Here is a 14,485-nt window from a genome sequence, read left to right on the forward strand (position 1 = left end):
ACACAGGGTAATTCTATATTTAGGTTCCCCCAAATAACCTAGGATTTTACATTTGTTAGATACAAAATTGAGTATACTCATCAATATGTTCATCAATTGTGTGCACTGTGAAAGAGAAGTGTGGAGGAGAAATGGTGCAGGTGGGGTAGTGACAGCAGTTTCTGTTGGGTGGGCTCTGAGTGTTACTTGAATAGAGTGGCAATCACACATCTAGTCGAGCAGTTCTATCACACAGATATTATACAGTCTCAGACAGCTGGATATCACCTAAAATGAGCTCTGTTATTTTTACTATGTTATATTACCCAGAATCCCATCAATTTAATGATTTCTTTAACTATAAAATCTTTTTCCTCAGTCTTCTTTTCCACATGTATTTTCAACTATGATAATAAAGATAATGATGTGTGAATTCATATTTTGTATCCAGATTTCCCTTCCAGAAGGAGACTGATATTCAACTCTGATAGATATCTCCACAGTTGTGTCCCACAGGGATCTGCTCTGCATCCTTTCCTAGTTTAAATGGATTATTTTCACCTTCCTTCCTGCGTTACGCTTTTAAGCCATTAATCTGCTCCTGTTATTCTATGTATAGAAACCCTCAGCCTTTCTTGATTACTTTCTAACTTCTTTTCCTTCGGGAAGTCATAGCCTTCCATTTAATTGGCTTTTTGAATGTTTCTCAAATAGGAGGAACCAACATCGGATTCCTATGCTTGCAGTCTGAAGCTTTGAGCATAGTATAGACTTTTCTGGTTTGGAGTTAATGCTCTGTATTTCAAATGTCCTTAACTGATGTTTAGACTGACTTCATTAAAATATGAGTTTGTATGAACTTCTCAAGTACATTCTTAAAGACATTAGTGATTTCTCACTGATGTCCAGTTCCTAATTAGACAGTATTTGTTTTAAAATGTGACCTAATTATACGACACTTTTAAAATTTAATCTAGGGGTACTGACAGCTCATGTAGTCAGGCACATGCTACATAGCAAGTATCTAACTGAATTCAAACCTCACTACCACTCAATAACTAAGTCCATAAGTAAGTAAATTAAGTATTTTTAAAAGAAAGTAACTTTCACTTGAAATCCTGGGAAGGAGAAAATGGAGGTAAGTATAAAAGGAAGCAGAGACTTAGAAAAACACAAAAACCATAAATACTAAACATTCTTTACTAACAGATTTAGAGTGCTGCAGAGTCTAGCACATGAAAGCACATGAGGACAGAGCGGAGAAAATTTCAAGAGACCTATATCTCACTATGGTACTAAGTGATTTCATCTTGTACACTTTTACCAGTCTTTCCATCTTGAAAAACAAATGGACTTGTCCATTCTCAATCCTTTCACACTGTCTAGCACGGAATCTGTGTTCGTTAAAGTAGATGAGTAGGCTGAAGCTTCACTTTGAGGAGCCACTAGGTTTCACTGTTCAGCCAGGACAGACACCAGGAAGGTGAACACAATGAGTGATCAGAATGGCTTAGTGTGAATTTTAGAAATTTTATGTAAGCTTTGGTGTCCTGACCCATAGCTTGCCTAAGAACTCATATATTTCCTTTTAGTTTCAATGAAAAGTCACTGTGCAAATCATACTAATGAATGTTCTTTCTATTTCAGCAAATGAAATTCTCCTTTTATCCGGAAAGCTCTATACAGTGAAAATCTGGATAGCTTCTCCTAACTGAAACTACATTGCTGGTTAGAACCTCAAGAACAACACTTCGATCTACAGAATATGTGCTGTTAAGGAAATCATGGCACTATGATTAGAATGGACAGAAAATGTTTTTGAGGTTAGAAAAAATTGGAATGTGTGACTGAGGGGTTTATGTATTATATTTCATCACAAAATTGTCAGTCTTGTGATTTACTGTAGAGCTCTAAAAGCTTTGTTTCAGTGAATTATAACTCCAAAATACTTTCACTCTGAAGATTCACATTATCAGAAATCTCAGCATTATAGATTGCCAGCATAACATGGAACCTATTTTCAGTGACAAATCTTTATTGCATGCTTTCAGCTAAAGCGGCTTAATTATCATTATAGTAAGGTTGTACGTGAGAGCTGATGTTTTAATTTCTATGATCACAGTATTAGCGTTATCTCTTCAACAAGAAAGTTAAAAACATGCATAAGTTAAACTTTAAACTCAGTACTTGGAATTTTTAAGTTATCATCAGTTTTAAGAGGTCTTTTATGAGAGAAATAATTCAGTGAGACAATAAGAAGTTTTAATGCTTTCTCCTCATTTCACATATCTTCAGTGAGATCCAAGAATTTAGTTTGCAGGAAAACAAAGCAATGAGAAAAAATATGAAAGATTCAATTCTGTCTCACTGAAGCTAATAGAAGCACCTGCAGACAGAAAACCCGTGCAAGGGCAAAACCTTTTTGTTAATTTTCTCTCAGGCCATACAAATTTTAAATGGTTCCTAGCTTTTTATACCATAATGAGCAATAGATCTCTAGTGCTTAGAAGGCTATCAACTTCCAACATCCTTGTGAAGTTCAGGCATGACTAGTCATTAGTGGATAATTAGACATGGCATGAGAGATAGACTGTTTAACACAGACTTGCTTTTTCTGGCAAAAAAAACCTACTTGCTTTATGTAAATTGTCAGGAGATCATTATCATGCAGCCCTACCAATCAGTGCTTAATTTGTTGATAGCCTTGACAGTTGTGGCCAGTATATAATTGGCATGGACTGAGATATGGGAAAAAAAAAGGTTGTGCACAAAACTAAACATAAGTACCAACAATTAGACATTAATTATTGGTAGCAGAACTCCAAGCCTTCTGTTGCATTTGGCTAAAGCTAGACCTAATTATATTTTAATGTGAAAACATCCATGTTTCTAACACAATCCGGTGTTCAGGAGGTGTTTTCGGTAGATCCTGTGTTTCACTGTGGATTACCATGTCTGGATATTGAATATATTTATATTTGAGAATGATCTAATTATCATAAAAATATAAATGGGATTTGTATCAGTTTGGTCAACATTGATCTTCTTATTTTATCAGGTGACTTACTAGGCAATGAATCTTCCTATACTTGCCAGTCACTCATCCCAAATTTGATTTATCTTGTAAAATGGCAAAGTCTTTTCCATGACATATTATACAAAAGATAGCATAAGCCATGGAAAATGGATGTATATTTTAATGTCTACCAAAATATATCATATGTAAAAAGATAAAATATATGTGTGTTCATTTTGTATGCTTTCAACTTGAAGAATTTTTTGTATCCAATCATAGATATCATATATTAAGGTATAAGAGGCCTTAAAGAGACAAAATAGGAATAATTCCTTAATGGTTTTAAAGTATTTTAAGAGTTTATAGCATTTGTGGCACTGCTTTTTTCTCAAGTAAAATAAAGCTAGACAAGGTCTTATTTGAGTGGAGCATTGAGGTTACTACAGAAGGAGAAAATTGGTCTCTCTTTCAAGCTGTAGACTTTGCTCAAGCTATTAAATAACTATCCCAATGTCATTCTTTACAGAAATAGAAGAGGCAATCCAAAATTTCATATGGAATAATAAAACACCCCATATAGCGAAAACAATTCTTCATAGAAAGAACAGCGCAGGAGGAATTTCAATAACAAACTTTAGGCTCTATTACAGATCTATAGTGACCAAAACAGCTTGGCACTGGCACAAGAACGGGCCTGAAGACCAATGGAATAGAACTGAGGACCCAGATATTAACCCACAGACCTATGACCACCTAATCTTTGATAAGGGAGCCAAAAAATAGAATAGAAGAAAGACATTCTTTTCAACAAGTGGTGCTGGCAGAACTGGTTAAGCACATGCAGAAAACTAAAGTTGAATCCTTTTTTGTCACTCTGCACCAGGATTAACTCCAAATGGATCAAAGACATGGAGCTAAAAGCAGATAGACCGAAAACTTAACAAGAAGGAATAAGAAATACATGCGGTCTCCTTGGAACAGGTCGAAACTTTCTTAATAAGGAAAGGACATAGCTAGCAAATTAACTAGAAAGCCTACAGAGTGGGAGAAAATCTTCACTAACCATACAACAGACAAAGGCCTCATAGTTAAAATATATCAACAGCTCAAAAAATTGAATCATCCCAAAACTAATCTCCAAAGAAACAACCATCCCATTAAAAGATGGGCCAAAGACTTAAAGAGAGTCTTCTCTGAAGAACAAATAAGAATGGCCTATGAATACATGAAGAAATGCTTGACATCTCTGGTCATAAAAGAAATGCAAATCAAAACAGCGCTAAGATTCCACCTCACTCCAGTTAGAATGGCCAGGATCAAGTAATCTAATAACAACAGATGCTGGAGGGAATATGGACAGGAGGGAACAGCACTACACTGTTGGTGGGAGTGCAAACCACTATGGAAAGCAGTATGGCAGTTCCTCAAAAGACTAAACATAGAACTCCCCTATGACCCAGCAATTCTACTACCTGGCATTTACCCAATCATCCAGAAACAAGGACATACTAAATCCACTAAAACAGGATGTTCATTGCAGCACTATTTACCATAGCAAAGATATGGAACCAACTCAGTTAATGAGTGGATCAACAAGATACACAATGGAATTTTATGCTGCTGTCAGAAAGAAAGACATTGCCTCAGAAAAAAAATCATATTAAGTGAAGTTAGCCAGACTCAAAGGAACATAGGCTCTATGGTTTCCCTCATTTGTCATAATCAGTAGAAACCTTGGGCTCTCCTAGCAGAGATTTACAATAGAACAAAAGCTAGATACATAAGGCCATACAGTATGATGCTAAATGTAAGGACCTCCAGGATATAGAAACAAAAGCCATATAATGAGTGATTGTTGTCCTTAATGTACTATGTTATCTCTCATCTCTTTTTGCTGTCCCTTGGCTATCTCATATTGTTACAGTATTTCACCTGGTTTTCTAATATATTGTATATATGCTTATTTGGTTATTTGAAATTGGATAGGGAAGGGGGGAAAACAAGATGCGGGGTAGAGGTGGTGGGAGGGAAATGGGGACCAAGACATGAGAAAGGGTATCAATGTAGGAGAAGTAATGCACCCTCTATCTGGTGAATATAATGTAACCCTTCTATTAATTACAATAAAAATATATGAAAAAAAAGAAAAGTGGAAATGCTGTCAGGTATAATCGCTAATTTTTTTATATTTTAGGGCAGAAAACAATACAATTACATGATTTCTGTAATAGTAGCAATTTAGGAAGAAGATATATCATATACGATATATACTATGGACACTATATAATGATAATGATATGGGTACCATAGAATGTCTCCATCGTTTGGAAGGTATAGAAGCTATTAAAAAAGAGTTAAATAGTCTCTTTAAGGAACCATTTGAAAGGCAAAATTAATGTTAAATGATAAGTGTTTTGATTTCAAAGCTTTATGTATTTATTCATTTGTTTATTACTTTTTTGTCAGTCTTAGAGCTTGAATTCTAGGCTTGTGCTCTTAAGCTCAAGCATAGCACTCTACCAATGAGGAGCATAGAAAATATTTACACATATAGTTTTTTACACATATATTTTTATAAACCTATGTTAACCATCATTTGTATTCTTATATTGTATTTTTCTATATGAACTTTTTTGTAATTGTGTTTCTTTAACTTGCCTTTCTGCTTCTGTATATCTGCTTGCTAATGCCCTGAGAAATACAACTGCTGTCCTTGTGGCTAATCTACAACCATCCATTTGTCCTTGGTTCCCAGACTGAGCTACACTGTAGTAAGGAGTATACACATTCCAAGCCGGGAGCTAGAGATAGTAGCCATCTGGTACCTGCAAGGTCAGATTTGTGAGGGCCAGCAAACTAGGGCAGATGTCAAACAATCACAAGCCCATTACCATGGAGATCCCCCTAGACTCATATCTGACCTAAAACCATCCTTCTAAAATGACAGCCAGCTAGACTGACCAATGATTAGTCACGACCCATTTCCTGCTTTGTGTTGCACCAATCATTTAATGGAATATAGTATAAAATCTCCCGCATGGTGTATTGATTGGTTGCTGGAACCTTCCCCCTACCAAAAAATGAATAAAAAGTATTGTAATCTTGTGCTCGGGGCCTCTGGTTTGCACTCGACTATCAGTGCGCAGAGACCCGTGCTCAAGCTCCTCAATAAATGACTCATTGCAATTTGCATTGATCTTTGGTCTCTGGCTATCAAGCGGGGGGGGGGGGGGGTCTTCAAGTTTCTGGGCACTATACCAATTGAGTCACAGTGCCACTTCTGGTTTTCTGGTGGTTACTTGGAGATAAGAGTCTCACAGACTTTCATGCCTAGACTGACTTTGATTCATGATCCTCAGATCTCAGCCTCCTAAAGTAGGTAGGATTACTTTAGTCAGTCACTGGGTCCTAGCTGTCAGAGCTTTATTTACAAACAAAATACCTAATGGGTTCCATTGTCATGGAAACAAACGAGGGAGAAAGCTTTAAAACACCCTAGCAGAAATCTATAAACAATGACTACCAAATCCACTAGAAGGAATTTTGCATGGAATTACTAAATGTCACAAAGGATAATAAAGGGGATGACTAAATAAAGTGTTCATTTTAAAAGACTTCTTGCAGCGTGCCTTTTACTTTAAAAATGAGGGTCTAACAACAATTTCTTGAAATCACTTGCATATGTAAACAAATGCCTCTGTAAAGGTATCAGATCAGCAGTCCTGGTATTGGCTCTCCCAGAGAGAACAACATAGGGCTCATTGACCTTATCAGAGATCACATATCCCTACTGTGTTTTAATTTGGGATGCAATACATACCTGTGCAAGTGTCCACAGGCCAATTATTGTATTTCAAAAAGTCTTCATATACCTAATATCTCTGCAACTGAGGAGGAAGAGGAAAAGATGTAGTCTAAACAATGCAATTAGAGTGGTAGAGTCAATTAACTCTGCTATTTAGTATAAAGTTAAGAGCACTAAGATGGAGTAATAAATATTCACAAACACTTCACCATTATATGGAATTGCAGAGCAGACAGACAATTTTAATGCACAATACAGGCAGGCTTATTATTGAACTTAATGGCATCTGAAAATGATGAAACACTCCCAGCCTTGAGTTTGTAATGAGATAAGCTCAGAGCTGATCAGCTTGCATACAAATCATCTCATCTGAATAAAATTAATGTTTGATTTTTATATCTCTCCTCGAGCACTATTGAGACCACTTTTACATTCTATGAACAATTATAGAGAAGAAAATAAAAGTTTAGTCCTGATGTGTTAGTCGGAAGGCCTTCAAAATATGACATTTTGTCTTCTGAATTCTCACAATGAATATAAACTTTCTTACAGGTTCAAAAAAAAAAAAAATGGAAATGGCCGGGAGTTTGGCCTAGTGGTAGAGTGCTTGCCTGGCACGCATGAAGACCAGGGTTTGATTCCAAGGTACCACATACATTAAAAAAAAAAGCTGGAAGTGGTGCTGTGGCTCAAGTGGTAGAGCTCTAGCCTCGAGAAAGTCCAAGGGAAGTTCTCAGGCCCTGCGCTCAAGCCCAAGACTGACAAAAAAAATGGAAATGGATTCCTGATGTGAAATCATAATACTGCATCTGAGAAACAGTTTTAAGAGATATTTACATATTTTACAAAAAACATGGTAATATTTGATGTTGAAGTACTTTATATTTATATTTATATTGTAGATTTAATTGTATCTCTATTTACAATAAAAATGAAAATTTTCCAAATCTTATTTTTAATTATGTTAAAGAAATTACATATGTCATGCATGTTTCCTTTGAACATCAATTAAAATTTCTTTTTTTTATAATTTGACAAATAAGTTTCCATTTAATGAAGCATTTTTTGAATACATTATGTCTTGATTAATGTCACCCCTTTCAACATTAAACCTGTGTTACCAAACTCACTTCCAAGATTTTAAATTCTCAAGCTTTTCTTTATGTCTTTCTCATTGCTAAAAGTTTTACTTAAAGGAAATTACAAACATCTCACAAAGTTATACTGGCTTCTTCCTTGCACATCTCATAAAAGTTCTGGTAGCATTTAGTATTTGATAACTATCAAAAATAAAAAGCACAGAATCTAAATTCCTATTGCAAATTTCTACTGTAAAATAAAGTCCCAATGAAATAATATATCAATCCCTTGGGGGAGGGCATTTTAGAAGATAATCAGTGAATAGCAAGTTCAAAGTAAATACATCAGCATCAGATTTTATCTCCTGAGACAAATTATAAAGAAATATCATAGTTTCCACAAAATAGAAAATTAAACCATCCTTAAAGAGACTATTAAATAAGTCATATAGGATGAGATTAAATGAAAGGATCTCTAGGATATGGAAAAAAAGGCCTTTATCTTGTATGATTGTTGTTCTTAATGTACTATGTTATTTCTCTTCTATTTTTTTGCCCTTTAGTTAATCTCATATTGTTACTATATCTGACGTTGTTACCTGGTACATTGTATATCTGTTTATTTGTTTATTTGAAATAGGAAAGTGGAGGAGGGAAAACAACTGATTGGGAAGGAATGGGGGAGGGATATTGGGCCAAAAACCACAGGAAGGGATATGAATGTGTGAGAAATACCTACTACCTGGCGAATGTAACTGTAACCCCTCTATACATTATCCAAACAATAAAAAATTCAAAAAAGAGAAAAAAGAAGACCCTAAGGATTCCATCTAGCTGGATTCCCCCTCTCCTGGGGGTGTATAGAAAGACAGAATCCTAAGAATACGATCTTAACTCACAGTGGAAGAAGGTCCCACACAGTTCTGCCAAGCTTGGAAATCCTGAGTGACTTAAGTGTGGGGTTTCCAAGCACAAAGGCAGATAGTGACAAGTATGGACTGGGATATAAAGATGTGTAAAGGCCACCTAAGTAGCAGATGTGGGCAAACGGATAAAAGCCTGGAGAGAGAAAGTATACAAACCCAGGAAAGACTGGAAAATTAAAGGTGGGAGAAAGGAACTCAAAGTACCTGGTTCTTCTGGAAGGGACTGCTGCCCCTCACAGAGGAGGCAATTCCAAAGCCAGCATGTAACAAAGTGTCTATTCAAGCAGCCACACCCACCCGAGTTTGTTACACTCATTTCCTAGAATGTAGGCAATTTCCAGTTGGTCCATGAGGGCCTGCAGGAGACAGGATCTAACATTATCAGCCTTTTACTGTTCTGCTCTATTCACTCAGCCCTGCCTTCTCCTCTACCTTACTGGTGGCCTTCAGCAGGTGCTACCTTTATAAGTAAGATAAAGGAAAATGCTGTGGGCACAACAACCACCTAGTCTATACTTCTGTAATCATCTGGAGCCCTCTAAGAAATGCCCCAGGTCAAAGGGATCCTCTTCTGTGAAGTTGGGACAAAGGAAATGAAGCAGTACATGTGAACAACTTTGAGGTGGGAGATTTTGAATTTAGGGGCAGCTAAGTCACTCAGTAGGTGGAGTTCCCCGAGCTCTCAGTGCTCCAGATTCCTTCCCTGCAGGGCTCTGGTAGAAGTTCTTTTTGACAAGTAAATGTGACAAAAGTGACATTCCAGGTGGGACATTTGTTGCAAAGTTAAACACAATGAAGTTTAACTGTGTACGAAAAAAAGAAAGAAAGAAAGAAAGAAAGAAGTCTGCTTAACTTAAAAAAAAAAGGCAAAAACAAAACAAACCACCACACCAAAACCGAAGAGTGAAGTGTGCAGTGGCTCACACCTGTTATCCTAGCTACTCAAGAGGCTGAGATCTGAGGATGAAGGTTCAAAGCCATCCCAGGCACAAAAGGACCTGAGACTCTTATCTCCAATTAACCTGTAGAAAACAGGAAGTTGGGCTTAGCTCAAGGGTAAGGAAGTAGCCATGAGCTGAAGAGCTCAGGGACAGAACCCAGGCCCAAGAATAGGGTGGTAGCATTGAGCTGAAGAGCTCAGGAGCAATGCCCAGTTGAAGCCCCATGTCTCACAAAAACAAACAAACAAACAAAAACCAAAAAAACAAGAAACAGGAAAAAAACTAACAACAAATAGTTGCAAGAAGATATCCAAAAAAGAACTCTATTACACTCTTGGTGGGAACACAGGCTTTAATCCCCTTGGAGAGTCATATGGAGTTCCCTCAAAACACTAAACACAGAACTATCCTGTGACCACTCATAGGCAGGTATCTAGTAGATCACAGACAAGGTTGCACTAAAGCAAACAGCATAACCAAGTTCATTGCTACATTGTTTACCATAGCCAGGATAGGGAATCAGGCCAGATGCCACTCAGAAGACAAATGGACCAAGAAATCATGATACACACACACACACACACACACACACACACACACACACACACACACACAATGGAATCCTCCTTCTCCATCAGAAAGAATAACATTGTACCGTTTGTAAGGAAATGGAGAAACTTGGAAAATGAAGTAACCTGACCTAGGGAAATATAGGTTGCATGGTTTCCCTCCTATATGGGGATTAGAATGTGCCTACAAATCTGTAAGTACACATACTGGCTGGTCAGCAAGGTGGTTAAAATGAGTTAGCTGAAGTGTAAAAGGCTCTATGGAAAATGTAAATGTAATTGTGTAAATAATTCATCAGAAAGCCTAAGTCAAAGCCCAAGAAAATAAGAACCAGACAATGAGTAGTTACAAGAGGATGGGTCCATGGTAAAAGGATTAGAAGAATGAAGGGGGATTGTGAAGAATATAGTCAAGAATTCATTTTATGTACCATAGAATGGAGGAAAAGATAAGGGAAGAAGTGAGTGGAAGTGGCTGAAAATATGAAAGGGAAAGGGATAGCACAGGTCAAGATACAGTATAATGTGTATATATATATATGTAATATAAATATATATAAGCTGTTGTATTTACTGGCCAAAAAATGTATTTTTAAAATTAAGAACAGTGAGGGAAAGGGTAGATTTGGTAGGGGTGACTGAGGATGTTGAACGGGTGACATTGGTCAAGAAGCAATGCATTAATAACAACTTTGAAGAATGTCAACTCCTTTGTACAACTACTTAAAGATAATGAAAATATTCAAGACTCTCATGAGTTAAATTGAAAACTTCAATTACTTTTTTTTTTTTTGCCAGTTCTGTGGCTTAAGATCAGGACCTGAGCACTGTCCTTGGACTTTCTCAAGGCTAAAACTCTACCACTTGAGTCTCAGCACCACTTCCAGCTTTGTTCTATGGATGTGGTACAGAGGAATTGAACCCAGGTTTTCCTGCATACGAGTCAAGTACTCTACCACTAGGCCAAACTCCTGGCCCTCCAATTAACTTCTTGAATTACTCTAAATATCCACTTCAGTGTGTCTCTACGAATATACTCTCAATGCCATAATTGACAATTAAGTGATAGTGAAGAACTACAAAGTGCCTTTAGTAAGTTCTGACACATATCTTCAAGAAGTGGCATCAAGCAGCATGTCTGAAATCTGATTCTTTGTGTTGTCTGCCAACTTTACTCACTGGCATGCTTACTAAGAATCAATTATGTTTGGCTAATCTATGTTAATCTTTGATGTAAACTTCTCTTTGGGAAAAAACTGCAAAATTTAAAATAAATGTGTTTGTATTTATACTCTAAGCACTATTAAGTGTTCATTCTTCAAAGAAGCAGAAGAAAGCAAACATCATTGGTGCATTATGTTTGTGCTCTGTATAAAAAAATTGTGTTGAGAGTCTACAAGATGACCTTCAAGTTTGTCATTTACTTTAAGCATTCACAAGACATAGAAAGTTCCTAGAATTAGTTACAGAAAGTAGCATGAAATGATGTCTGGAGAATCCAGACAGGAACCTCTTCAAGTACAATCTCCTGGAGATGCACTCCAGGACTTTCAGTAAGAATGTGTGACGATGTGAACACAATGCAGCCATGCAGAAGAATTCTCCCAGACCTTAATTTCCAGAGATTTTTTTTTATTAAAGAATTTATTAACATTGATTTTTACACCATATTTCAAATGACGTATTTAACAAACAAGTATTCAAGAAGGGAATCTCTATATACAATGATTGGCACTTAGATTTTGGAACATAATTAAAATTAGGCTGAGGCTTTGTATGTCATATATATACATATTAATCTATGTAATAAAATATTATGTCTAAAGAGTCATAAATTTTTATGTCTATGTAGTTGTGTTTATATTTCCAGTACCATGTCCATAGCATTGGGAACGCAAATGTTGAGTCCTCGCTCTTGTACTGTTTGGATCTAATAGCCACATATTAGGGATACCATGCACCTTTTGTTCCTTTGGTCTTGACTTGTCTCACTCAACATGATTCACTCAGGATTCATCCATTTCCCTGCAAATGCCATTATTTTATCTTGTCTGTTGGCTATGTAGAATTCCATTGTATATATATCCCACATTTTCTGTATCCATTCATCTGCAGTAGGGCATCTGGGTTATTTCCATCACCTGGCTATTGTGAATAGTGCAGAGATGAACATAGCTGAGCAGATGTCCTTATCATATCTTAGGTTATGATGTTCAGGGTAGCTGCCCAGTAGTGGTATGGTGGGATCGTAGGGAAGGTCAATTTTCAGTTCTTTAAGAAACCTCCACACTGCTTTCCAGAGTGGCTGAACTAGTTTATAATCCCTCCAGCAATGCAGTAAGATTTTTTTTCTCCACAACCCTGTCAGCACCTTTCATTGTCTGAGTTCAAAACCTTGGCCATTTTTGTTGGGGTAAGGTGTATCTTAGGGTTGTTTTTATTTGCATTTCCTTTATGACCATGGATGATGAGCATTTTCTCATATGTTTTTCTGCCATTTTAATCTCTTCTTCTGATAAGTCTTTCTTTAGTTTCCTTGACCATTTAGTGAATGGTTTGTTGGGTTTGGGGAGGATTAGTTTCTTGAGTTCCCTGTAGATACTGGATATTAAGCATTTGTCAGATGTATTATTGGTAAATATCTTTTCCCAGTTGGTTGGCTGTCTCTCTACTTTTGCGACTATGCTTTTATCTGTGCAGAAACTTTTTATTTTTAGGTAGTCCCATTTATCGAGTCTCTCTCCAGAGAGCCCATGCCTATGAGTTCCAGTGTCTCCCCAACTCTATCGCGTAGCAGTTTCAAGGTTTCCGGTCTGACATTGAGGTCTTTGATCCACTTTGAGTTAATGCTTGTGCCTGATGAAAGGCTAGATAGGGTCAATTTTTAGTTTTCTGCATGTGGCTGCCCAGTTTTGCCAGCACCAATAATTGAATAGACTTGGTTTGTTCCACTGTATATCATTGGCTCCTTTGTCAAATGCAAGCTGACTATAGATATGTGGTTCTGTTTCTGGATCTTCTATTCTGTTCCATTGATCTTCTGGTCTATTTTTGTGCCAATACTATGTTGTTTTGTTATTATGGCTGTATAGTAGAATTTGAAGTCTGGTATTGTAATACCACCAGCATTGCTCTTTTTGCCAAGAATTGTTTTGGCTATTCTAGGTCTTTTCTTGTTCCATATGAACCTTTGGATTGTATCTCCTATTTCAGTGAAGAATGTCTTTGGGATTTTGATGGGGATTGCATTGAATTTGTATATCAATTTTGGCAGTATGGCCATTTTCACTATATTGGTTCTCCAATATAGTGATGTCTTTCCATTTCCTAGTGTCGTCTTTAATTTCTTTCGTTAGGCTTTTATAGTTTTCATTAAATAATTCCTTTATATCTTTGGTTAAGTTAATTCCTAAGTATTTTATTCTTTTGGGGGCTATTGTGAATGGGATCATTTTCTTGATTTGGCCTTCTGTTTGCGTATTGTTGGCATGCAAGAAGGCTACTGTTTTTTTTTTTTTTTGCCAGTCCTGGGCTTGAGCTCAGGGCCTGAGCACTGTCCTTGGACTTTCTCAAGGCTAGAGATCTACCACTTGAGCCTCAGCACCACTTCCGGCTTTTTTCTATGTATGTGGTACCGAGGAATCGAACCCGGGTCTTCGTGCATGCTAGGCAAGCACTTTAACCACTAGGCCAAACTCCCGGCCCCGGCTACTGATTTTTGCAGGTTAATTTTGTATCCTGCCACTTTGCTAAAGTGGCTTATTAATTCTAGGAGTTTGGGAGTGGAGCTTATTGGGTCACTCAGGTAGAGGATTATGTCATCTGCGAATAGGGATAGTTTAATTTCTTCTTTCCCTGTATGGAGTTCTTTGATGTCCTTCTCGTGCCTTGTTGCTCTGGCTAAGGGTTCCAGCACTATATTGAAGAGAAGTGGAGAGAGTGGGCATCCCTGTTTAGTTCCTGATTTTAAGGTAAATGGTTCCTGTCTTTCACCATTTAGTATAATACTGGCTTTAGGTTTTCATATATGGCTTTAATTATTTTAAAGAATGTACACCTTATTCCTATTTGTTCTAATGCTTTCAATATGAATGGACGTTGTATTTTGTCAAATGCCTTCTCTTTCCAGAGTTTTTTTTTTATTGGCTATCAGTAATTCAATCATGAAAA

The 14,485-nt window shown here is 36.9% G+C and overlaps 1 protein-coding gene across 5 annotated transcripts in view; it reads right to left on the reverse strand.

Annotated features, from left to right (window-relative positions):
• Mgat4c (MGAT4 family member C) overlaps positions 1-14,485 on the reverse strand; it is a 187,077-nt gene that overhangs the window by 92,347 nt on the left and 80,245 nt on the right. For 2 of the 5 annotated variants that reach the window (XM_090357512.1, XM_090357496.1), the window contains exon 1: positions 6,816-6,885. The exons of 2 other annotated variants lie outside the window; for them this stretch is intronic. The gene's annotated coding sequence lies outside the window, so the exon portion shown is untranslated. Of the gene's footprint in view, positions 1-6,815; positions 6,886-14,485 lie in introns of those variants that run through there. One more of the 5 variants, XM_090357529.1, reaches the window with a different exon arrangement.

Source organism: Megascapheus bottae, chromosome 2 (genome assembly GCF_031878675.1).
Source record: "Megascapheus bottae isolate mThoBot1 chromosome 2, mThoBot2.hap1, whole genome shotgun sequence".
Lineage (NCBI taxonomy): Eukaryota > Metazoa > Chordata > Mammalia > Rodentia > Geomyidae > Megascapheus > Megascapheus bottae.